Source organism: Rutidosis leptorrhynchoides, chromosome 8 (assembly GCF_046630445.1).
Source record: "Rutidosis leptorrhynchoides isolate AG116_Rl617_1_P2 chromosome 8, CSIRO_AGI_Rlap_v1, whole genome shotgun sequence".
NCBI lineage: Eukaryota > Viridiplantae > Streptophyta > Magnoliopsida > Asterales > Asteraceae > Rutidosis > Rutidosis leptorrhynchoides.
Window position 1 is genome coordinate 273751347 of NC_092340.1, and position 26725 is coordinate 273778071.

Below are 26725 nucleotides of genomic sequence, written 5' to 3' on the forward strand. Positions count from 1 at the left end.
GGGATAGGCACACTAGAGCTAGCTCCAGAACTAGAGGCGCCGGGGTCGCCAGTGGGTGTCGGGGCCGGAATGTCAGCAGCAGCAGCAGCAGCAACAGGTGCAGCAGTGGGAGGAACAACGGGGCCTGAGCCGCTCGGGATGTCAGTAGGTGGAACGTCCGACATCTGAACAAGGAAAAATAAATTTTCCATGTCAGTATGTCATAAAGCAAGCAAATAATAGGCCAACAGTTTAAATCATGTATAACAATAAGTAGCATGGCAATATCAGTAATCGTACGAAACTAGCATGCAATCGAAAGCAAGTAATAGCATGCAGTAGTGAAATCACGTAGTAGCATACGGCATATAGCAGTAACAGTAAGCAGCAGCATGCAGTAAGTTCAGCGGAAACAAGTAAACTAACAAGTTGTAGATTAGCCCTATTAGTGAATCCTACTCGGGTCGGTCTTAGACTCACTAATGCATCCTAATTCCCTACAACCAATGCTCTGATACCAAATGTGACGCCCCGTACTAAATCATCATGTACGGACCATCAACAACAGGATCATTACAAGGTTAAGTACTATATGCGTTATCAAAACAGAGTTTACATTTATAAATAAAAGTGACGTCATAACATACGTCAATTGTTTTACAAATCAAAAGTATGCTTCGCTAAGTAGAAGCATTAAATAAGTGTACGTGACCATAATGGTCGTTACATAACATAAGTTCATAAGTAAAAAGTTTGAATGCAACATAAGTAGTCATGCGATAACAACTCTAGGCAGCGGGTTCTACAGCACGACTAGTAAGATAGCGGAAGCGACTTCAAGCACCTGAGAAAATACATGCTTAAAAAGGTCAACACAAAGGTTGGTGAGCTATAGTTTAAGTATAACAGTAACGTAAGTAGGCCACGAGATTTCAGTGCTACAACGAGCGTTTCAAAAGTATGTAAAAGTATATGCTTAACCGTGGGCACCCGGTAACTAACTTAACGTTTAATGTACCCCCTTAAAGTGCACTTGGCAAGTGCGTATAACCTCGAAGTATTAAACACTCGTTAAATGCTAGCGCTACTAGCCCGAGTGGGGATGTCAAACCCTATGGATCCATATCTAAGATTCGCGTTCATGGTTCAAAAACCGATGATTAAACGTTACCGAGCTAAAGGGAATGTTTCTGCCGTTATATAACCCACACATATATAAAGTTTAAGTACTCGTGCCTAGTATGTAAAACATAAAATCCGCATGTATTCTCAGTTCCCAAAATAAGTTAAAGTAAAAAGGGAATGCTATAACTCACAATGATTAGTAGTAATGGTAAGGTAGTAGTCGGAAAGTGGTGTGCAAGTAACGGTCCAAACGTCCTCAACCTAAGTCAAATATCACTAAGTCAATAAGTCGTCTCAAAAGGTTTACAAGTACGTAATTAAGGTCATAAGGGTCATCATCAATCATCATTAAACAAAAGGTAACAAGTAAGACTCGTTTATGAAAGTCGTTTAAAACAAAGGCTGACTTCGGTCAGTCACCACGGCCTCTACCCTTACTGAATTAAGGTGAGACCAGTGGTCATGGCTCCGTCTATGAGTCCCTTAAGTGTGGTAAAATTTACAGAAGCAAACTCGTCTTGGTTTGACCGTGGCGACGGTCTAAGTGCGAGTAGGTCAGAAATTTCTGCACAACGTTAAAGGACATGGTAACGATCGGAGGGCCATAAATCCTAAACCGTAACTCGGATTAAGACGAGTCCTATATGAAAAGTTATCTACTCGAAAAGTTCTATCCAAAAATCAAGGTTAGAACAGCCCAGGTCTACTGGTCTGTTCCAGAAGCAGTAGGTCAGAAACTTTTGGACAGAATGCAGTGGGTTTTGGAGAGTTCCGGTTGTCTCGGTGCTTGATGTTCATCACGGTTCTCATCCTTGATGCGTATAGCTTCAAGTGTACAACTCGTTGATGTGTTAACATCATTTTGACCAAGGTTTGTCCATCATAACTCAAGTGCGAGTGTTGTAGGTGTTTGATGAACCAAGGTTACATGTAAGTTTATGAACAAGTTCATGAACACTAAGAAAGATCACAACCAAGTGTTGGATCCATGATACTTGCACCAAAGTGTAAGCTCTTGTTGGTTTCATGTCCTTGTTCAAATGTGTAGTAAGCAACTAACAATAAGAAATAAAGAAAATGAATGATAAGCCTAAACCAACCATGAAGGTGGTATTCTAGTAACATACAACAAACAAGAACACAAGTAACAATTATAAAGATTATAAACTTTAAATCTTTTGAAACAAAATATGTAGAACATAACTAGATAGATTATGTTCTTGGATGTTCTTGATAAATACAAGATATTATGAAGAATCAAAACTAGGAAGTTAGATTCTTGAAAGTTAGTAAGTAAGTAACAACAACATGTAACAAGAATCAAACAACAAACAAAGATTGATGATGATGAATGCTTATGAAATCAGTTTTTACCAACAAAGAAAAGAAGAAAAGAAGTTGTTTCAAACACTTACAAGTATGAGAGAAAAGAGAGAAAGTAAAGAGAGAAAATAAGATGCAAGTAATGTGTGTGTTTGAGAATGAGATTTACCAATGAACAAGTGATGTAAAAGAAAAGATTTGAATCCCATCCCCCCCATGGTACCCCACGGTTCTGCAGCAAAAAAAGGGAGAGGAGAGTTGTTTTATGGTTACATGCATGTTAAAGTTCAAAAGTTGGTTAATAAGGGGTGTATGCATGGGAAGGTGTTGTAAGTATCATGTAACAAGATTCCAAGTCTCAAAACTAACTAGTTAGGTTCCAAGTATGATACTTGCATTAAGAGATGGGCTAAATAAGTCCACTAAAGTGTAGGGTGGGCTTATAAGCCCAATATCATGAGTCCATTACACTAACAAAGCCCAAGTTCAAATAAATCACAAGTTAAACCAATTAAAGCCCAAGTAACTAACTAATAGCCTTAGTTAATTAAAATGATTAATAAAATTAATCATGAATGCAAATAATATCTTAAAATATTATTCGTGTAAGTTTCGGGTGTCACAAAGACGTTTCGGGCACTTAAAGTTCAAGTACGGGCAATTAAAGCAACATGTAAAAGTAATAATATACATTCGATTAATCACACGTATTAATAATAATAATTATTAATAAATAACGTTGGAAAAACCAGGGTCGTTACAATTGGTGTAATTGTTAACAAAGTAGTAAAACCTTGGTTTACACGCAGTCGATAACCTGGTGTATTCATTAAACAAAGTATTAAAACCTTGTTACAATTCGAATCCCCAATTAGTTGGAATATTTAACTTCGGGTATAAGAATAATTTGACGAGGACACTCGCACTTTATATTTATGACTGATGGACTGTTATGGACAAAAACCAGACGGACATATTAAATAATCCAGGACAAAGGACAATTAACCCATGGGCATAAAACTAAAATCAACACGTCAAACATCATGATTACGGAAGTTTAAATAAGCATAATTCTTTTATTTCATATTTAATTTCCTTTATTTTATATTTAATTGCACTTCTAATTATCGCATTTTTATTGTTATTGTTGCACTTTTAATTATCGTACTTTTTAATTATCGCAAGTTTATTTTATCGCACTTTTATTATTCGCAATTTCATTATCGTTATTTACTTTATGCTTTAATTTAAGTCTTGTATTTATTTTTAATATTTTACATTTGGTTTTAACTGCGACTAAAGTTTTAAAATCGACAAACCGGTCATTAAACGGTAAAAACCCCCCTTTATAATAATAATATTACTTAAATATATATATATTTGTATTTTTACAATTATTGTGTGTAAAAAAATATAGTGTTATACTTCACGAGCTCCCTGTGGAACGAACCGGACTTACTAAAAACTATACTATAATACGATTAGGTACACTGCCTATAAGTGTTGTAGCAAGGTTTAAGTATATCCACTCGATAAATAAATAAATAACTTGTGTAAAATTGTAGCATATTTAATAGTATTTCGCACTAAAAATAATACTATTTTGTATACACCCCCTACGACATCAAGTATTTTTGGCGCCGCTGCCGGGGAACGCCGAAGCGAAACGCTATATAAAAAAAGGAATCTAGACAACTTGTTACCTTATTTTAAGATATTTTTTGAAAAAAAAAAAATTAACAAGTAAAATTATAAGACGACCTTAATTACCATTTAATTAAAACATATGTGTTTGGTAGTCTTTTGTAACAAATGCAAAAGTAAGATGACGTTTAAATTTTAAAATACAAAACATTCTCATCGAATAACTTCACGGAACAGACTTGTAATATTTTTAACTATACATATACATATAGGTTGATTTAGTGGGTATCTTATATAGATGGGTTGAATTAAACCAATTAACATGATGTGTGCCGCCAAATTAGACCAGGTGCTAAATATTACCAGTAAATCACTAAAAGTTCGTTTTTTTTTTATAGTATTTAATTACAAGTTGAAGTTTGAAAGCATTTGCAGTTATATTCTTGAACCAAGTTGCACATTTTTAACTTTCTTGTGCACCATCATTAATATGAAAAAAAAAAATAGCTGTCTTCTATGAAAATCGAGTTGTATGAGCCCACTAATGATGTTGACTAAATAAAAAAACAACGATTAATAACAACCCCACAATATAAAGATGTGCTAGCAATAGCAAAATGGGAATTTTTGTCTAGCAATATCGACATCAAGTAGCATAATTTATTGGTAGACGTTATCATAATCACTTGAATGCAAATCGTTCATTTATAAGTACTAATTTTTGTCTAGCATTTTTTTTTTTTTTTTTGTCGCCTACCAGAAAAAAAAAAAAATAAAATAAAAAAAAAATTATATTTTTAAGATTTTGTCTATAAAAAAAAAATATATATTTTAAGTTTTATTACCTTTAGTTTTTTTTAGACTATAGTCGCAACTCTTAGTTTTAAGTTTAGTTTTTTGCCGTAGTTTTATTTATTTATTTATTTTTTTTTACTTCTAGAATTTTTAGGCTTTGCTGTAAAATCCCTTAAGTGCTTATTCCTTAGATTAAGTATTAGGTGCTTTAGAATTTTACGACGCCATTTTTCGTGCTATTTTCTTATTTTTCGACGTTGTTTACCTATGTATCGATTACAATTCCAATTAGTGATCTCTATTTGTAGTTTTAATTTTAAGATAGTGATAGTTATAAGGTTGGATTAACCGCGTGTTTACAAACCACTCTTCGTCTTTTTCATTTTTCGACACTTTTCGACGCGCAATCTATTTCTTCCTTATTTCTCGACACTCTAGTTATAGGACATAGAATTTTATCTACTTCTTATCTAATATTTCTTAAACGGAAAGAAAAATTATCTAAGTGGTTAAGTTAATAGACGTTGACATTTTTCTGGTTCGTAGTAATAGTTGGATTTGTACGTGGACCGGGTTATTGGAGCCAAACAGTCCTCAATTATATTGAGACCAAACGAATCCTGCCCCTCTGCTGCATCTTTTGGCTATTCGAAACGTGGGCAAAATCAGAAAAGTCTATTGATTGGATAACTTATATAATTTTTCTTTCCTTTTTAAAAACTAATAGGATATTCAGTGAATGCACCGAGCAAGACGTTCACCGCCGGTCATACGTTCACCACCTGTAACTCGATCAAGACATCGTTTAACAAATATCGCCGCCGTTGATTTTTCTTTAGAATCGTCATCTAGTCGACCAAGTACTCCAATTCAAATTTCCGATAATCCATCTTTTGAACCCGATTTCACAACTAAGAACCCGGAAGATATTCAAGGACAATTCCAAGATCCTGAACACCAAACCGTTAAATCAGAATCCTCTAGTGATTCGGATACAACACTTCCAATCATGGAAAATCTAGAACCTCTAAGTATGGAAGACCGAATGAGAGCTACACGCACGGGCCAAGGTCATGCCATTATTAAACCAGAAGTTAATGCTCCAGATTATGAAATCAAAGGACAAATTCTACACATGGTGACTAATCAATGCCAATTCAGTGGTACGCCGAATGAAGACCCAAACGAACATCTTCGTACGTTTAATAGAATTTGTACACTATTCAAAATCCGAGAAGTGGAAGACGAACAAATCTATCTCATGTTATTTCCCTGGACTTTAAAGGGAGAAGCCAAAGATTGGTTAGAATCGTTACCTGAAGGGGCGATTGACACATGGGATGTTTTAGTTGAAAAATTTCTTAAACAATTCTTTCCGGCATCCAAAGCCGTGAGACTTCAAGGAGAAATTGTTACGTTCGCGCAAAAGCCAAACGAAACTCTATATGAGGCGTGGACAAGATTCGGAAGGATGTTGAGAGGATGTCCTCAACACGGTCTAGATACTTTTCAAATAGTGCAAATCTTCTATAAAGGCGTAGACATCGCTACACGAAAAGACATCGACATAACCGCTGGTGGATCCATTATGAAGAAAACCGCAACTGGAGCTTACAAAATTATTGATAATACAGCCTCCCACTCTCATGAGTGGCACCAAGAAAAAGATATCGTTAGATCATCTAAAGCGGCTAGAGCCGATTCTAGCCATGACTTTGATTCCGTTTTCGCAAAAATAGATGCTTTCGAAAGAAGAATGGAAAAGATGAATAAAGATATTCACGCAATACGAATCAGTTGTGAGCAATGCGGTGGACCACACTTATTGAAAGATTGTAATGTTGAACCAACGATGGAACAACGAGAGAATGTTTCCTATATGAACCAAAGGCCGGGAAATAATTATCAAAATAATTATCAACCGCCAAAGCTAAACTTCAATCGAAATCAAAACATTCTTTACAATCCAAATGGACCAAACAAAAACTCGTATAACCAGCAAGGTCCGAATAACCAACCAACTCAAAACAACACTTTCAATAAACAAAGACCTAGCTTGTATAAACCACCACAACAAACCGAAGAGAAAAAGCCAAATCTAGAAGAAATGATGGTAAAGCTAGTTGAATCTCAAACACAATTTATTACATCTCAAACCCAAACGAATGAGAGGTTTGATCAGTCATTAAGAACTCAACAAGCTTCCATTTTGAATCTAGAAAAACACGTAGGTACTCTTGCTAGCTTAATGAGTGAGAGGGAACAAGGAAAGCTACCGAGTAATACTGAAGCAAATCCTCGGAATGAGAATGTTAACATGGTTTCAACAAATTCTGAAAAACCAGCTCCGGAAGATGGGAAGGTTTTAGATGAGAGTAAAAATGAAGAAGTTACACCACCACCACCAGAGTATGTAAAGCCAGTGGTGGCACCATATAAACCACCCATCCCGTTTCCAAGAAAAGGAGTTGAGTATGAGCAAGTGATAGGTAATAAAGATTGTGATACCTCTGGAAAGAAGAAGAAGAAAAAGAATAAGAAAGTGCAAGAAACAAAAGCCGTAAATATAAACCCGGTGAAGACAGTTCCACCAAAACCTCCACCTAGGGTAGGTGATCCGGGTGAATTTATTGTTCCTTGTCTACTTAGTGATTGTGTCATGTATGATGCACTAGCAGATTTAGGTGCAAGTGTGAGTGTTATGTCTCTTTCATTATATAAGAGATTAGGAGTAGGTGAGTTAAGTCCAACGGATATGAGTGTTCGACTCTTTGATCAAACCATTAAGCACCCAGTTGGAATTGCTGACAACCTACCCATTCAAGTAGGTAATTTAACCTTTCTAGTCGAATTCATTGTCATTGACATAGAAGAGGACCCAAACATTCCTCTAATTTTAGGTCGACCATTCTTTGCGTCCACCGGGGCGTTATTTGATGTAGGAAATGGAAGAATGACACTTAAAAGTGGTGACAAATCGATCACCTTTATGATTCGAAAGTCTAAATCTCCACCAGCCAAAACCGTTGAACCAGTAAAAACAATTGGTAAGAACCATGTGGTTTTACCAACTCCAACGGTAGTGCTTAACAATAATGAAACGCCTAAGTGTGGGGAAAATGAAGTAACACCTAATGATGACATGATAACAAAGAACCCCGTTGTTGATACGAAATTAAATGATCCCGTTATTAATAGTTCAATGAAGAAACTTATTAAACGGATTCGCGATGCTAGAACCAAGGGGAACTTTAAGTTATGTAACCGGTTAGTATCCAATCTATCACCTAAAGAAAAGGAGAAACTAGTTGAAATTGTGGATATTACACAGGAATCTGACCAATGGCTTAAAGAAAAAGTCACGGATAGGCAAGTTGATTATGGACCAAGAGAAATTGACGATGAAGTTAATCACAATTTCAACACCACAGCTACCTAAGTGTGGGGAGATTCAAATGTTCTAAAAAGAAGACGATGTTATCTAGAATTAGTTATTCTGTTCTCGTGTAGTTCCGAGAATGGAATCCGATTGGTCTTTTCCGCTAGCAGACACTAAAGAACTAGTTTTCTCCCTCCATTCTGAATTTTTTTTTAGGTTTTATATGAAATTAATATGCTTTTTAAATTTAAGTTTTGTGTGAATTTAAAAACAAAATTTACTTTATTTCATTAAGTAAAAAAATGATTTCTAAAATTCGTCGTGAGTTGAAGATTAGGTAGTTGAACCGAAATTACTTTAACCGAGGGCAGGACGAGAAATTTTGTTATCATTATTTTTAATTTTATTGATTTAAAGTATGCCAAAAAAATATTAAATATTATAAATTTTTGAAAGTAGGGTAATATACCAAACTTCAAAAATATGTATATGTATGTCTGTATTTTATTATGTACAAAACAGGGTAAAACAATGTACTTTCAAAGACTGTCATTAAGTTCAGCAAAAACTACTAATTTTGACAACAAGACGCAAAATAACAAATGTGATATAACAAATGAAGGAATGAACGATGAGGCGCCATCAATCATTCAACGAGCTTGGTAATTACAAATTGGGTATTTTTAATCACTTTTCTACGCTAATCACCCTCATGAATTTATAATTATAGTCTGATTTCATGCAAATGAGGGCATTGCATGATCTCAAGTGTGGGGAAGAGTTATAAATTCTCTCGGGTTTACACTTGGTTTAATTGCCAAATTTTGTGAAAATTTGAAAAATTTTCAACTAAATGAATTTAAAATCATGTTTATACATATTTATGAACGATGAAAACTAGGTGTTAATACCGAAATTATCGTTACCTCGAAAAGGACATAAATTAAGAAACGAGCCAAAACGCTAGAATTCATTTAAAATGGAATAGAAGAAAATAAAAAGGCAAAGAAAGAAATTAAGTGTGGGGAGAATGTACCAAGTTATTCAATTAAAAACTATCTATCACATGTTCTGTAAAGATATTGCAGGTACTTTTGCTTTGGACGATACTAATCAGTTTTACCCAATTTACTGTAATATATTTAAAAGAAGAGATGGATCTACACGATGAATCAATTCCATCATTAAAAGGAAGTAAAGTCTTCCGAAAAAGACACGCGCTTCTTGATTTAGGTCATGAAGTTGTCGTCCAGACCAGCTGTAGGTTGACGAAAAATCTAGAAAAGTCATTTCTAAAATCAGCAGGAAATCCACGGACCTCAGCATCAAACAGGGTTTCCAAGTGGTCAGATTTATCCTAACTATGAGAAGGATTTATCTCGTACAATGGGGAGGCACCGTGCAAATTAGCTTGATAAGACTAATGAATCAGATCCCCAGAAAAAGAATAATCTCCTTAAAGATTAAAAATCAGCTTTTAAGACTGATAATACTCAATCATAGAGATTGACCTTAAAGATTGAGAATTCAAACTCATGGAATTCGATGACATCTAAACTCGAGCATGAACGAGAAAATATTTTGATCAAAAATACAAACCGATTTGTTTTCTGAAAAACCATTTTCAATGCGTTCATTACCATTGAACGTAAAATCCTAGGAATTCACCTGGAATTCATTAGGTCACCTGAACCAAATCGGGTGTCAACCGTAAGAACGGTGGTTGCATAGCATGGTCGGAGACAGGACCTTGTGCCAGACCGAAAAATCATAGGATGATCTTTACTATTGCTCCTACCAAGGATAGTACTAGCATCCGACACGTAATTAGACCATGAACAAATGCATGTCATGAGACATTGCCTTAACAGTTTCTTGTTCATCGCTTTCCTTAACAACCGGACGGTAGTTTACCGAAAGGTAATATACGGAACAAGTAAACTGGATGTGTGCTTTCCGATACCGGGATAGCAGTGGATTACACGAACCTAAATGTTTTTAGCCAAAATATTGATCCACAAATATATTTTGCAACACCAATGGTGGATCAAATCAGAAAACTTATCTAGGGTAAAAGCTAGATTGAATTTTCAAAAGATCAAATGTTTTCATAAAGATCCTATTTCCTAAAGGATCTAAATTTTTATAGTCATGTGAGACTGTAAACCGCCTTTCAAATGTGCACTTTGCTTTGGAAACCGAAAGTAAATCGGCTATTTGATTGCAAGTGTCGTTGACCTAAACCCAAGGCAACTGTGGATGACACACCCACCTTTAACCATATCGTTACTATCATTGTTTATACCGCCATATCAAAATCACTGATGTATAAAGTGTGAAGAATAAAGAAGTGATTTGTATGTTTTTATTTCAAGTTATGTATTGCTTGAGGACAAGCAATGCTCAAGTGTGGAGATATTGATAAGGCTAAAAAGGAACATATATTTCATAGCATTATCCCCTAAGAAAGACAAGATTTTAGTTGCAATTGTTCCATTTTCAAGTGATATTCGTTTATATTAAATAAGTGCGAAGACAAAAGGCAGATTCGACAAATTGAAGACAAAAAGGTCCAAAATGCTCAAATGTACAAGATACAATTAAAAAGGTTCAAATTATTGATGAGGAACGTCTAAAAATGACAAAAGTACAAGTTACAAAACGCAAAGTACACGATATAAAATTGTACGAAAGGACGTTCGAAAATCCGGAACCGGGACATGAGTCAACTCTCAACGCTCGACGCAACGGTGTAAAAATTACGAGTCAACTATGCACAAGAATAAAATATAATATTTAAATAATTCATAATAAGAATAATATTAAATAATAAAAAGTTGTTAATTGAGCATAGTTCAAGGGTCATAAATGAAAATTCAAATTTATAATTTGCCTATAAAAGGCTATGTAATTCGATCGATATAGGGAGACCTTTTTTCGATCATTTTTTCTATCTTTTTCTTATTTTTCTATCTATCAATATCAATATCTATAATTTATATCTATAATTCTCTATCATAATGTTAATGTAATCAGATATAACAATAATCTTAATTTTAATTTTAAATTATGATAATAATAAGATTTATGATAGAGATCGTTTGAGTTTGTAAGTCGAAATTCTGTCCGTGTAACGCTACACTATTTTTAATCATTGTAAGTTATGTTCAACCTTTTTACATTAATGTCTCGTAGCTAAGTTATTATTATGCTTATTTAAAATGAAGTAATCATGATGTTGGGCTAATTACTAAAATTGGGTAATTGGGCTTTGTACCATAATTGGAGTTTGGACAAAAGAACGACACTTGTGGAAATTAGACTATGGGCTATTAATGGGCTTTATATTTGTTTAACTAAATGATAGTTTGTTAATGTTAATATAAAGATTTACAATTGGGCGTCCCTATAAATTACCATATACACTCAATCGGACACGATGGGCGGGGTATTTATATGTACGAATAATCGTTCATTTAACCGGACACGGAAATGGATTAATAGTTAATAAACTTGTTGAAACAGGGGTGAATTACATTCAAGGGTAATTGGTGTAATTGTTAACAAAGTAGTAAAACCTTGGTTTACACGCAGTCGATAACCTGGTGTATTCATTAAACAAAGTATTAAAACCTTGTTACAATTCGAATCCCCAATTAGTTGGAATATTTAACTTCGGGTATAAGAATAATTTGACGAGGACACTCGCACTTTATATTTATGACTGATGGACTGTTATGGACAAAAACCAGACGGACATATTAAATAATCCAGGACAAAGGACAATTAACCCATGGGCATAAAACTAAAATCAACACGTCAAACATTATGATTACGGAAGTTTAAATAAGCATAATTCTTTTATTTCATATTTAATTTCCTTTATTTTATATTTAATTGCACTTCTAATTATCGCATTTTTATTGTTATTGTTGCACTTTTAATTATCGTACTTTTTAATTATCGCAAGTTTATTTTATCGCACTTTTATTATTCGCAATTTCATTATCGTTATTTACTTTATGCTTTAATTTAAGTCTTGTATTTATTTTTAATATTTTACATTTGGTTTTAACTGCGACTAAAGTTTTAAAATCGACAAACCGGTCATTAAACGGTAAAAACCCCCATTTATAATAATAATATTACTTAAATATATATATTTGTATTTTTACAATTATTGTGTGTAAAAAAATATAGTGTTATACTTCACGAGCTCCCTGTGGAACGAACCGGACTTACTAAAAACTATACTATAATACGATTAGGTACACTGCCTATAAGTGTTGTAGCAAGGTTTAAGTATATCCACTCGATAAATAAATAAATAACTTGTGTAAAATTGTAGCATATTTAATAGTATTTCGCACTAAAAATAATACTATTTTGTATACACCCCCTACGACATCAATGACTATTATGGGGTTCGGGACCAAATGGAGAAAATGGATTCTCACTTGTCTTCAATCATCCTCAATCTCGGTTTGGGTAAACGGGTCACCCACAAAAGAATTCAAGATCTCTAAGGGTGTTAGGCAAGGCGAACCACTCTCGCCTTTCCTTTTCATTATTGCGGCGGAAGGACTAAATTGGCTTGCTAAATCCGCGGTGTTCAATAATAGATTCAAAGGGGTGAAATCGGTAATGATAAGATCACGTTATCCCACCTTCAATACGCGGAAGATACGATTTTCTTTGGTGAGTGGAGCTTGGTCAATATTACAAACCTCATGAAACTTTTGAAATGCTTCGAATTAACTTCCGGGTTGAAAGTGAACTACAATAAGAGCAATTTATTCGGCGTATGTGTTGATTCAAATGAGGTAAATGATATTGCAAGACTATTCGGTTGTAATGTCGGATCATTTCCTTTCTACTACCTCGGTCTTCCTATCGGTGCTAATATGAAGAAATTAGAGAGTTGGAAGCCGATCATAAACAAGTTCGAAAAAAGATTGTCGGATTGGAAAGCTCGTTCAATGTCTTTTGGTGGACGTTTGACTCTAGTCGGTTTGGTTTTAAATAGTTTGCCGTTGTACTTCTTTTCACTCTTCCGGGCCCCGCCTTGTGTGCTAAACAAATTAGAAAGTGTGAGACGAAAATTTTCATGGGGCGGGTCGGGGGATACTTCAAAAATGTCTTGGGTTAAGTGGGAAGACGTTATTTGACCTTTTGAGGCCGGAGGTCTTAACTTGGGCTCACTAAAATGTAAAAATTGGGCTTTAATCGGCAAGTGGTGGTGGATGTTTAATACCGAACCCACCTCCTTGTGGGTTAAAGTTATTAAAAGTATTTATGGGGGGTCAGGATATCTTATGGCGGGTGGGGTTTCATGTGCGTCTAGCTCTAACAGTTTGTGGCTAGAAATTGTTAAAACAGGTTTCAAGATCGACGAGCTCGGAATAGACTTTACACGTTCAACAATGAGGACAATTTGGAATGGCAACAACACTAGTTTTTGGCACGACCCTTGGCTTGGTAACGCTCCACTTAAAACGGTCTATAACAGACTGTTTCGACTTGAAGTAAACCAAGACGCCAAGGTCTCTGATTGAGTGATTTGGCAGTCTCCTGCCTCTGTTTCTGATGCGGGTTGGGCCCGAGTTCCAAACGGGCGAACAAGAGGTGAGCTGATCGAGTTTGAAATTCAGACGAAATTATACTTGTTCAGTTATTAGATAGCGGCAGGTTTTCAGCATTAAATTTCTTTAGCCAGTAGTAAAGACTGTTTTCTAGACCAGAATGTGTGAAACGATTCGGATATCGTGTAGTGTAAGTAAGTAAGTAAGTTTACAGATCGGCGTATAGAGGGTCTTGACCCTTAGGTTGTAGACTAGCAGATGGTGTGTTTGAATTTAGACCGGTAAGTTAGCTTTTGACCTACGAGAACGGATGGAGCTTTTTAAGGCGTATGACCGTAAGACATGTTTTGACTTAGGTCTAGTTGTAATCGTTGTGGTGGTTTGTAATACCCATGACCTTTGTTGACCTTGATTGACCAGATTCCGAGGACGGAATCTCTTTAAAGGGGGTAGATTTGTAACATCCCGAGATCGGGCTTAGGTGAAAATGACCAAATTGCCCTTGTAAGGTATTAATTAGTGATTTTAATAATTATATGTTTATAATTATTTGTGTATTTTGTTAAGACTAGTTTGTGACAAAGGTCACAGAACAGGTTTATTTATTTAAATTGGACTTCGTCTGGGTCACCAAATGACGAAAGATATCAGATAACTAGTAAATACCCGTGTGTGATGGGGTATGGTTTTTAACCCTTTTAAGTGTATAGTACAGCTCATTTTCCTTTTCCTTCTTGAAAATTCTACACATACCCGTACCTAAACTTCATCCCATTCACAAACCCTAATTGAATCTAAGCTAGAAATTGAATCAAGAGGCTTTAAGGATTGATTCATATCATCTTTGAGATCATTAAACCAGGTTAGCTTGCTTGAATTGTTGCTTGAATTCTTGATTAAATGGGTTTTGTATTCTTGAATAAAAAGTGTGATTTTTGAGCTTGAATCTTCATGAATTGTGTTATTTATGCTTAATTGATGTTTGAAATAGTTGCTATATAGTTTTTATGATGTTTTTCTAGTGGTTTTGGTGTTAGAACTTGCAAAAATCAAGATTTGGAGTCAAAAATGCGAAAAACAGCGAGCTGGACTCGTTCATCAGCTCCCACTTTTGACAGCTCAACCACGCGGTTGAGCACGCTTTTGAGGGCTCAACCACGCGGTTGAGGGCTCAACCATACATTTGAGGTCTCAGCCACGCGGTTGAGCACTGGTCAACTTTTGGTAAAATTGAAAAGGGCATAACTTTCAAACCGCAACTCCGTTTTCGATGAATAAACTATTGTTGGAATCGTAATGAAGAGTACTTAACAAGGGTAAACTTTTAAGAAGCTAGATCAAAATTTATTTTGGTCAGAAAAAGGGGTTTTAGCATGTATGTCTTGTTTTGCACGCACTTGAATGTCGTTATTGAATGGAATTAGGTTGTAGACTTATCCAATGATGAATATATGATGTTATGACTTAGTTTAAAGTTATGATTTAGTATATATGTATGTATGTGTATGTGTATATATATATATATATATATATATATATATATATATATATATATATATATATATATATATATATATATATGTGTGTGTGTGTGTGTGTGTGTGTGTGTGAATATGCATATATGTGGGTATGTATACATATTGTCTACGTATATATGTAAGTGTTAGTTTATATATACTGTGATTGTGATATAGTTAGTATTGGAATACGATTACTAACTTATTCAGTATTGTTCTCAGGTGATATGGATGAGGAGAAGACTCGGTGACATTAGACTACCGAGTGTTGCAGGTATCGATGAGTGGGACTAACTGGAGTATATAGTATAGAGTAGCATGTTATATTATGATTGCCATGCTTGTTAGATATACTTGCTACTATAGTTAGTATGTTGTGATGACTGCATGTTAGTTGATGCTTGTCTGCAGGAGCCCAGTGCGTCCCTATTGTGTGGTAGCCTCGGTAGGAGAGATCAACATGCGGGTTGGGTTCCTCATGTGGTAGCCTAGACAATCGTGGTGTATATATATGTGAATGACGCATCCGTCGCGTGTGGATTATATATATATATATATATATATATATATATATATATATATATATATATATATATACGGTGGTGGAGGAACTTCTGATAAGCCCCAGTCCGATCAACTGGTGGTTAATAGTTTGGCCGAGCCGCCAGAGTCTCTGTAGACGGCACTTGAGTGATGTTTGTGTGTTAGATTTTGTGACATGATTAGCATGACGGTTTCTGTATACTATTACCTGTAGTTAGTTGCACTTACTTAGCTTCTTGCTAACCCCCTCCTCTTCCCTGCAGGTTGACTGTTGCATATTTGATAGATTTCAAGGAGACGGATTGTTGAGAGATATGTTTGACTAGTCGGAACTCTGATGTCGCGTCTATTCTATTAAAGTTGTATTTATGTTTTAATATAACACCCGGTCATTTATTTATTAACGTGTTTATCATTAAGTGGATTATATATATATATATATATATATATATATATATATATATATATATATATATATATATATATATATATATATATATATATATATATATATATATATATATTATGTATTTGTTAAATTGGTCTTCCGCTGTATAAAAAAAAATCTGGGGTGTTTTATCTTTGTTTCGATGTAATAAAAGAAGATTCGTGGAAATGGTCGTTAAGTGGCAGTGGTGTTTTTTGTTCAAAAATACTCACTGACCTCATCTTCTCAAAAACTTTTCAAATAAGCGGAATCACAAATTGTGCGACTCTAAGGAACAATCTTATACCGAAGAAAGTTGAAATCTTCATATGGCGGGCAAAACGGAAAAGGTTGCCCGTACTTTTAGAACTCGACAAGAGGGGCATCGACCTTCACTCCGTCCATTGCCCCTTATGTGATGATGATTTGGATTCGGTAGACCATTCATTATTTGTGTGTAAACATGCTGAAGCTATTTGGAAAAGGGTGTTCTCGTGGTGGGGGAAAAATAATGTACACCAACAAAGCTATGAAGGCATCTTCAACGACAACTCCACGAGTGCAACTTCAAGTAGTGGTGCGAAGGTTTGGCAAGCGGTGAAGTGGGTGTGCAGGTATCTCATTTGGATAAATCGAAATCAAAAGGTTTTCAAGCTTAAATGTTGGACTCCTCCGGTCGTTCTAAATGAGATACAAATCTTGAGTTATGAATGGATCTCAAAAAGATGTAAGACTATGAAGATTGAATGGCAAAAATGGCTTCATGACCTGACATTGATTTTTACATAAGTCGTGAGGCTAATCCTACTATATTTGCATGAAGAGTGTGGATGCAATCTTTGCAACTAGTTCTCTGTATTATGTAATATGTAGTAGGCCTAGATGTGAGACACCTTTGCTTGAGATACTTTTGTAAATCACTGTGTAAATTTGCGATTGAAAAAAAGCATGCTTTTCAAAAAAGAAAAAAAAAAGACTTAAAAAATCAAATGAGACAATTTTTATGGAATGGGGGGAGTATTAATGTAGCAAGAAAAAAGTTAAAAAAAAATATATTACTAGTTTTATGAGCTCGTGCGTTGCACGGCAGTTGTACAAATTAGTATTCAATAACGTTAGTATTGATCTTTTATGAAATGTATAATACAATTGCAATGAAAAATTATTAAATTACTAATTATATTCGTATAGAAAGCATTAATATGAAATATTAACTTGAGCCCGTACATTGTACGACAGTTGTATAAATTAGTATTCGATAACGTCAGTATTGATATTTATCAAATTTATAATACAATTACATTGAAAAAACTTTATTATTAATAATATTTGTATCGAAAACATTAGTATTGAATATTAACTAATAGATTACGAGCTCGATTATGTGACATATTGTCTATTTTAAAATATAAATATAGTAGTCTTTAATTATTAAAAAATTAAAATTTAATGAATAATAATTAAAACTTGAAGTAGTATGATATTAATATATTTGATAAGATATGAATTGTTATTATATTTAACTTATGATTATTATTATATACATAACTAGTTCGGACCGGCCCGCGCGTTGTGGCGAGGGCTTTCAGGCTGCGTATTCATATTTAACGTAGCGTTGTGTATTTACAGAGGGGAACACGGCCCATGTGTTAAGCGCCGTTTTAGATGTCGTTGTGTTAAGCGTTTTTTAAAAAGTATCCGTTTCGAACGTAGTTAGTTTTGATTTGTTCAATAAATTTTTTCGAGTGTAACTGTGTTGTCGGAAAAATTCAACTCGCGGCGAGCAGAAATATACGGGATGTCGTCGTGTTTAACATTTTTTAAAAAGTGTCCATTTCGAACGTGGTTAGTTTCGTTTTGTTCATAAAATTATTTCGAGTCTGACGCTGCCGTCGAAAAAATTTAACTCGTGCCGAGCGGGAAGATACGGGTTGTCATTGTGTTTAGTGTTTTTTTAAAAATTGTTCGTTTCGCGTATAGTTAGTCCCGTTGGGTTCGTAAGATTTTTCCGAATTGAACGGTGTTCTCGGAAAAATTTAACTCGCACCGAGCGAGAAGATAAGGCCCGTTATAAATTCGGGTGGAATTAGTTTTTTTTATTTTAATTAAATAATACATTTACACTTTTAACCCCTGAAAAAGTGTAAATTTGAGGGGTCATCATGTAAATTAGCCGAAGTTGAGGGACCAGTTGTAATGTGAAAGTAAACTCAAAATTACATTCCGATATAATTAAAACTACACACTTTCTCACTCCTTTTAGTATATAAGGATTAATTAATAATTAAATAAATAAAATATTTATTAAATGTATTATGTTATATCATATTACTAGATTTAAGAGCCCGTGCGTTGCACGAGGACTATTAATCAAACTAAATTGAAACATAAAATGTTATATCAATTAACGGTATGATAAAGACTGTATCACAAGTAGTTTTGTACTTGAAATTTCTAATAATCTCCTTAAGTATATTTGTATAAACACCTTCACACTATTTAACCGACAAATATGCCAAATGGGTTGCTTTTAGATTGTTCTATATATATAATATATAGAACAAACAAAACATTTAGATTTAAATGCCCGTGCGTTTCACGACAACTCTAAAAAATAGATTTCGATGTGAATAATTGTGAAGTGTTTGTATCGAAGCATTAGTATCCTTAAAACATGTTTTATTACATTAACAAAAAACAAATAGTACAAAACATCTACTTAAACAAAGCTAATATATTACGTTTAAATCATTTTTAAAGACCATAACAAAATAAGATGTGATGAGAAAATCAACAGAATAAAACATTATACCCATCATGCCTTGCGTCGATTAGTATGATCGCAGAGGTCACTGCATATGCTCCACCTGATGGAAATTGACCTGGAATATCCCACCATAAAAAAAAGCACGCCATATAGGTAATGTATACCTGCTATTCGTAAAGACATTGTGAAATAGTCTTGATTTTATGGTGTTCATCGTGTTTTCAGGTTTTAAATCATTAAGTTAGCATATCATATAGATATAGAACATGTGTTTAGTTGATTTTAAAAGTCAAGTTAGAAGGATTAACTTTTGTTTGCGAACAAGTTTAGAATTAACTAAACTATGTTCTAGTGATTACAAGTTTAAACCTTCGAATAAGATAGCTTTATATGTATGAATCGAATGATGTTATGAACATCATTACTACCTCGAGTTTTCTGGATAAAACTACTGGAAATTAGAAAAATGGATCTAGTTTCAAAGGATCCTTGGATGGCTTGAAAGTTCTTGAAGCAGAATCATGACACGAAAATAGTTCAAGTAAGATTTTCACTCGAAATAAGATTGTTATAGTTGTAGAAATTGAATCAAAGTTTGAATATGAATATTACCTTGAATTAGAAAGATAACCTACTGTAAATAACAAAGGTTCCTTGATCTTAGATAATTACTTGGAATGGATTAGAAAGCTTGGAAGTAAACTTGCAAACTTGGAAGTATTCTTGATTTTTATGAAACTATACTTATGGAATTTATGAAGAACACTTAGAACTTGAAGATGGAACTTGAGAGAGATCAATTAGATGAAGAAAATTGAAGAATGAAAGTGTTTGTAGGTGTTTTTGGTCGTTGGTATATGGATTTGATATAAAGGATATGTAATTTTGTTTTCATGTAAATAAGTCATGAATGATTACTAATATTTTTGTAATTTTATGAGATATTTCATGCTAGTTGCCAAATGATGGTTCCCACATGTGTTAGGTGACTTACATGGGCTGCTAAGAGCTGATCATTGGAGTGTATATACCAATAGTACATACATCTAAAAGCTGTGTATTGTACGAGTACGAATACGGGTGCATACAAGTAGAATTGTTGATGAAACTGAACGAGGATGTAATTGTAAACATTTTTGTTAAGTAGAAGTACTTTGATATGTATCTTGAAGTCTTTCAAAAGTGTAAGAATACATATCAAAACACAACATGTATATACATTCTAATGGAGTCGTTAAGTCTTCGTTAGTCGTTACATGTAAGTGTTGTTTTGAAACCTTTAAGTTAACGATCTCAATTAATGTTGTTAACCCAATGTTTATTATATCAAATGAGATGTTAAATTATTATATTATCATGATATTATGATGTATGAATATCTCTTAATATAATACATACATTAAAATATCGTTACAACGATAATCGTTACATATAAGTCTCGTTTCGTAATTCTTGAGTTAGTAGTCTTGTTTTTACATATGTAGTTCATTGTTAACACACTTAATGATATATTTAAATATCATTTTATCATGTTAAATATAGTGTATCAATATCTTAATATGATACATATGTATTTAGTAGACGTTATCTCATTTCTTATGTATATCACACATTTTTAATATACTCAGTGAGATACTTACTCATCATAATCTCATGTCAACCATATATATATATATATATATATATATATATATATATATATATATATATATATATATATACCACAACATGTAGTTTTCACAATTTTGTAACGTTCGTGAATCGCCGGTCAACTTGGGTGATCAATTGTCTATATGAAACTTATTTCATTTAATCAAGTCTTAACAAGTTTGATTGCTTAACACGTTGGAAACATTTAGTCATGTAAATATCAATCTCAATTAATATATATAAACATGGAAAAGTTCGGGTCACTACAACTACATATGCTCCACCTGATGGAAATTGACCTGGAATATCCCACCATAAAAAAAAAACATGCCATATTGGTAATGTATACCTGCTATTTTGTAAAGACATTGTGAAATAGCCTCGACATCTTTCCTTAAACTATAGAAATATGTCGGCAAAGTTTCACCGTTAAGATGTTGTACAAAAGCATTAAAGGGACATTGAGATGTGCATTATGATAGTATTGATGTACATAACAGGCTATAAAAAATGGTGTATTTACACAGTGCAAAAGTAGTACATTAGATGACCATTCTGAGCAGAGAATAAAGTTATCTCAAATATCCAATTACGTTTAAACTGGGGGTGATTACGCCAATTTTAGATTTACATGTACATCTTAAAAATCATTTCTATTGTAGCTACTTTGTTTTGTAACACATAGTACAATACAAAACTGATTATGTATACCTCTATTTATGAAGCAGAAATATTATTATTATTATTTAAACATTAAAACCAAAACATAAACACCCCCTTAAGCCACCAACAGATGGTGCATGGATTTTTAGATTGAATTCACATGTACACATTTGATTGATGTTCATAAATTAGTGGTTTATCATAAATTAGTGCAAAGTACTTTATAATTACCTTGCATCACCCATACACTTGTTTCGCTGCTAACTCCAGCATCCAGTGTTGCGAATAAAACTGAACTAATCCAAGATGTTAATCAAACAAAAACACAATTAGTAACCATAAAAAATCAGGCTTATTCTATTAAAAAAAGAATGCTATACCCACAAATGCATAAACTAAAGTCTAAGAAACAGTTACGGGCATTCACGCCACTTGTAAAAAATTTGTTGATCACTAAAACAACTGGAAATGATTAGGACTAAAGAGTCTTATTTGTGCAAAAAGTCGCCCAAAATAGGCTAGAAACAAACCTTTTAGCAATAAAATGTTTTTCAATCCAGCCGTTGATTAACTTGTTTCTCCCAGGCCAAATAGCCCATAGCAACACATATCTCGACGAAAGGCATGCTTTATTAAGTAAGTTTTCATGGAAATTACTTTAATTGATAGCATTCGATATCCCCGACGGAACATTATTTGTTATAACCACACGAAGTGAGAATGTGATATGTTGTTTCATCCGCTGCTTGGCAAAACGGGCATAGAATTGAGTATATATGTGTTATATACTCAACTTATGGGAAAGGCTGAGAGCATTGATATCTTCGAATAGAGGGCAACCAATAATCCTTGTCATTTTCTCTAAGTGCACCTCTAATGGATAGTTTTACAATACAATACATTAATGCATAATTAGTTGTATATGACTAAAGAGTTGTGGTGTACAGATCACCACCCTTAATTTATGTAAATTCCAAATGTTTGAAGTTTAAAAATTGCATAAAGCATTATGAAGCCTACCAAGTGTGCCCTACTTTATGATCATGTCTTCATTAGGATTCTATGTAGCAAGAAAATTTAAAGCTTCAACCATATAAGGATCTTCAAGTGACAAGTTCCTACAAAATATCAAAATGGGTCGGACTGGGATGACCCATAACACTTGATGTATAAATTTTTTGCTTGTCCCGGTTATTAAGAATAATCAATAATAAAAAATAAAAAATGATAATTGTTAAAAATAATTCTTCCAATATGTTCAATCACAACCTTCAGCGAAGGTTACGAAATTTTTGAAAGTATATTCTGTACATCAAACAAATATAAAAAAAACACACCAGTTGAAGATTCATGTTGTAGGAGAAGCTTTAAATCTCATTATCTGTAGAATATGCAACTTCAAACATCATAATCAGATTAAAGCAAGGACAAAATAGCTGTAGAAGCAGGTAGGTATCAAATAGATCTAGAAGCAGGTAGGTATCAAAAACATGTTAGCTAAATTGACATATAACAAATTAAAATGCATATTTATGACTAAAAATTTATGCTCAAGATGAATAACTTACTTAGGTGAAGCCCATCCGTCACATGCAATTCATCAAACACCTTTCGTGTATCCATTAAATCGTAACATTCTACCTAAAACTCAATCAAACTGGTCCCAACATCAATCGCAAGATTAAGCTTTCAACCCAAACACAAAAAAATAATAACACTGAATTGGTATATATACGATGATTATCTGCATCATGTTAAAATTGAATAAAGGAGCATCTCTTCGCTTAGTATGAAGTTATATAAAAATCAATAGGGAAAAGATGTGTCTACCTATACCTTGATCGTACAAACCCAATCTGATAAGAGATCTCCAAAACCCATCACAAAAGTAAAATAGAAACCAATTATCTCAATTTGTCACTCTAGAATGTAGCGAAATTGTTCCACGAACTAATTATCATTATTGTTATCAATCATATTCATTATTATTATTATTATTACCATCAACAACAACAATACCCAATCCCGCATATGCGAGGTATGGGGAAGTGAGATGTAGACAATCCTTCTACTATCCTAGAATAGAGGAGAAGTCGTTTCTCTATCCACGAGTCGAGAAAAATTCTCTACCCACATGAAGAGAAAGTTATCCCTCTCCCTACCCCAGAGTAGAGAGATTGCTTCCGTGCGGACCTCCGGCCTATAAAAAAAAAAAAAAAAAAGGTAAAAATACAACAAAAAATTATCATTATCATTATTGTTATTACTAAACCATAATCAAAGGTGAAAATGCAACTAAAAGTTATCAGCATCATTATTATTATTACACGAACTTGAACTAAAATTAAATGTATTAATAAACATTTATCAGTCAATCAAAACATCCGTAATAATCAAACAAACCATATTTAAAAAACAAACTAAAAAATACAATAACTTTAAGACAAAGTTTGAAACCATAACTAAAAATAGATTAGGAATTAAGCATCGACGCTTACCGATTTCATCAGCCTCGATCTGAAGAAGATAATTCCATTCGTTCGAAACCCTAGAAAGCATGGTACACAAAGTTTGAAACCCTAAATCAAGATGAATCGTTGATGGGAATCAAATGATGTATGACGATGGATGATAACTGCTCCGTGAAATATTGAGGAGAATGCAATCGTCGATGTTGTTAACCCTAATTCAGGGGATTATTGTCGCTAATTATGGATGATTGAGGGACACGTGTCTTTTTATGTAATTTTCAGCATTTAATCTACTTTTAATCAGAAAAAAGAATGGGATTAAGAGGTCATTAGAAGGCGTCACGTGGTGGAAAACCTTACTGATTTATATATGTTTATGATGATTCACGTAGCAATCGGGTCGGTTATATTAAACTATTTCTCAAGAAGGTCATTGGAATTGACAGGACTGAAGCCATATGTTGAAACATTGAATTGCGGGGTCGATTGCATGTTAGTAACTCGATACAAATTTACTTTATATGGCTGGTCCATTGAATTACTTTCTATTCTAGATTATATGAAGGATTGTCTACATCTCACCTCTCTCATACCTTGCATATGCAGGATTGGGTATTATTGTTGTTGTTGTTGTTGATGGGTCAACCAACTTGTATTTATCTTTATAAGGTTGCACAGCCAGGCTGCACACCAAAACTTTCAATGACACAGTAGTTACCCTCATTTAAGACTGCAAAATCTTCAAACATGTATTGCTTCACACTTCCCACAACTTTGATCCCGGTATTAATTAATGGAAGGTTAGTTAGATAACATGTAATCATGATTTCATAATGACATTAAAATGGTAATAAGTTCATAATCAAAGACTACTGGTATGATATATACGAATGAAACATTATAATAACTAAACAGGTGATTAAGGTACATAAAACATGACAGTAAGACATTGGACATTTAAATAAAAAAAATTAAATAGAAAGAACAATATACCTCAGCAGCTACCATATCATCTCATGGCATGTAATCTCCTTTGGATTGTTGATGTAAGTTTGTGCCCATATCATCTCACTCTGCTTCAAGCATAGTTGGATTGTGTTAATCGAATTATCACTACTTGATCCCATAACACCTTTTTGCGGGCTAATTAATTATTCAGATAAGATAACAAAAAAATAGAGATTGACCCAAATTGACCCATTCACAAGTAAATGGGTCGAAATAATCAGCTGTATGAAGATTCATGAAGTAAAAGCCCTTTCAACATGATAAAATACCTTGAGTTAAAAGTTGAGGGCACCAGAAGATTTATGAAGTAAAAGCCCTTTCACCTTACTATCATTTTTCTCCTTTGTCACATCATTTATATTTTGTAATATCAAGCAAAAGGATCTATAATCACCTTTTCATTTCTCCATAACCATAGTAAGCAATACACCTATTGAAAAATGACATAATCACTACAATATCACGTAACATTAGGGTTGTTCATATATACTGGAAATGTAACTTATCATGATTTACATTATTCGAGTGTCGTTTGTACAACAATATTTAAGAAGATTAATTATACCATTTGATGAGTTGGTTGGCTAACAAAAACTTGTAAATTTGTAACTCGCGCACAAGCATCACACAACACCCTCTTGCTTTCAACAATCCTTCTACTGTTTTTCAATATCTTTTCCACACTAAATATCTTTCCCTCATTTTTGATCATTATACTTTTATTGTCTTAGGAGCATTGTCCGTTTTTATAGAACCAAATTCTATTAGATTTATTCAGTTTATAGACATGCTAAAAACCATCTAAAAACAGACACTTTCAGATCTTTACTCAAAACAATACTTTTTTGCTTTATAGATGTACCACCAATAACCAATATATCAAATTATGGTATACTTACAACTAATGGCTTATAAAGTTTTAGGCAATTGATCGAATACCTGATGGGCAGAATGATGAGAAGATGAAGAGCAATATATGAACCATAATCTGAAACCGAAAATACTCATATAAACATTAACATTACTATTTAGTAGACCGTTCAAATGCTACGAATCCAAAGAATACAAATAGAATCAAACTCATCATCGAAACTTCTAATTAACCACTTACCTCAAATCGAAAATTTTGCACTCGCAAAACTAATTTTCTACTGCAACTTCTTTGTTATATAATCCAAACAGCCACTGCCTGCAGCCTTTTCTAGTTTATGAACCATAACTACAAATTACCTAAAACTCAACATTAGTAACAATAATGTTCTAAATCCAATTAATAAATATTGTCAATATAGAATGAAAGAACTAAGAAAATCAAATCTCATAAAGTCAGCAAAACTCATAAATCTCTATTTATCCAAATCTCATAAAGTAATTAATTAAAAAAAATTGTCAGTCGAATAAACGTTTTACACATACCGTTACTGAATCGTCTTACAATCGATCTGAATAGAGGCTTTCATCATCGGTGCCAAAGACCAAAATCATCATGAATTGAATAACAGCTTAAGACCGATATCTACATCGATGTAACAGAAACCTATTAACGCCGTCACCACTCAGCAACATTCCAGTCACTGGAGACATTTAGGGATTTTGGTAACAAATTTTTGAAATCAGCGATTGAAATTGATGTATTTCAAAATTAATAATTAGATTTGATCATTTAACGTTCGGTGTTATTTTTGTCATTGAAATTGTGAATTAAAGGATTGATCAGTGACGAAGTAATATGGGTTGTATGAAACTGCTAATGAAAATTATTAGTGTATTAGGGTTGTAATTTAGTAGTGTACACGTGGCTTAATTAGAAAATTAGTGAAAATTAGTGAGTTAATCCAGGATTAAGGAGAAA